This window comes from Pteropus vampyrus, unplaced genomic scaffold, assembly GCF_000151845.1.
Source record: "Pteropus vampyrus isolate Shadow unplaced genomic scaffold, Pvam_2.0 Scaffold180, whole genome shotgun sequence".
Taxonomy (NCBI): domain Eukaryota; kingdom Metazoa; phylum Chordata; class Mammalia; order Chiroptera; family Pteropodidae; genus Pteropus; species Pteropus vampyrus.
The window spans coordinates 783,700-785,668 of NW_011888961.1; positions in this window are offsets into that span (position 1 = coordinate 783,700).

Sequence of the window (1,969 nt, forward strand, 5' to 3'; positions counted from 1 at the left end):
ACGGAAAACAATATTAAAGTTGCCCAAATCATTAAAAACTTAACTATCACATGATCCAACAATTCCATTTCTGAGTATCCAAAGGAAACAAAAACATTAACTCAAGTAGATATATGTATCCACATGTTCATTGTAGCATTATTTACAATAGCCAAGATATGGAAAAAACCCTAAGTGTTCATCAATGGATGAATAGATAAAAAAAATGTAAGATATATATAGATAGCTATACGTTTATCTATAGCTACATAAAATGGAATATTATTCGGCCATAAAAAAGTGAAGGCTGGCCATTTGTGACAACATAGATAGACCTTGGGGGCATTATGCTAAGTGAAATAAGTCATACAGAGAAAGACAAATACCACATCTCGCTTATATGTGGAATCTAAAACCAAACAACAACAACAAAATAAGCTCATAGATTAGAAGCAGGGGGAAGAAGCAAAAATGGGTGAAAGGAGTCAAAAGGTACAAACTTCCAGTTATCAAATAAATAAGACATGTGGATGTAATGTACAACATAGCAACTATAATGAATAATACTTTCAACAATTTGAAAGTTGCTGAGAGTACATCTTAAAAGCTCTCATCCCAAGGAAAAGAAATTCTGTAACTATATATGCTGATAGATGTTAATTAGACTTATTGTAGTGATCATTTCACAATATATACAAATATCAAATCATTATGTTGTACACCTGAAACTAATATAATGTATGTCAATTATACCTCAATTAAAAATTAATAATGAAATTGTTACTCATCAAAATTTGTGGGATGCAGCTAAAGCAGTACATAGTGGAAAACACATAGCCTCAAATTTTCTATTAGAAAGGAAGAAAGGCTAAAAATTAAATAATTAAAGGATAAACCAAAGAGTATAGAAAAATGAAAGATGAGTAGAAATTTAAGACATTATAAAGTATAAAACAGATTAAAAGATTGATAAATATAATAGTTCTTCAAAGAAAATTTTTAAAAAATAGACGAACTCCTGTCAAGACTGATCAAGAAAAAAGCAAACAAGAGAAAAAGTACAGATGAGCAACCTTAAGCATGAAAGGACCAACAAATTACAATAGAAACTACAATGATCATTAAAGGATATAATTTTATATCAATAAACTTAAAAACTGAGATTAAATGAACAACTTCCTAGAAATAACACTACAGAAAAAAATTTTTTTAAGTGATTTTTCTTGACATGTTTGCTTTAATGGTTTTTCATACTTCTAACACTTAATTCTTAACTCACAGAATCTCTAAGGAGAGTATGTATAATTAATACCAGCAAGTCACTCTCTCCAATATCTCATAATACTTTAGATATGATGACCAAATTTATCAGTAGAAGGGGCCAAAAACCCAATTTAGGGATAACCACTTCAAAAATGAACGTGAGCACATTTTCTTTTCTAACATAACACAAAAATTAATTGGCTTAATTGTTAACTTTTCCAAAATACACTCAGAGAATACCACGTCAATGAAATTCAATTTGCCTATGATATAGAACACACTATGAAAGCAACAGATGGCTTTACTCAAAAACAAGCAATATTTGAATACTGCGATTCTCAACTGTAAAAACATTCATCACATATTTTCTGTAGAACATTATTCAAAGATCCTTCCCTTGAGGCACCCACTTCCACCGAGCTGTTTAAACTACATCACATAAGGTTTACGTTAGATTCCAATAAAGGCCCTGCCTATGATGGAAGAGACATACTGAAATGTCAGATGGTCAGCTATTGATTGTCTCTCTCCAGAGAGCAATCAGAAGAATCTCAACGCAGAAATTAGATCACATTTTTTTCCTGATCAAAATCCACATTTGTCCCATGTCCTCCAAACTCAGAAAGACCTGGGCCTTTCTGAACTCCCTAATCTCACCAAATGTTTTTTACCACTCTCAGTGACTCCAGCCTCAATTGCCTTTGGCCTCAAAACACTGTAAACTCTT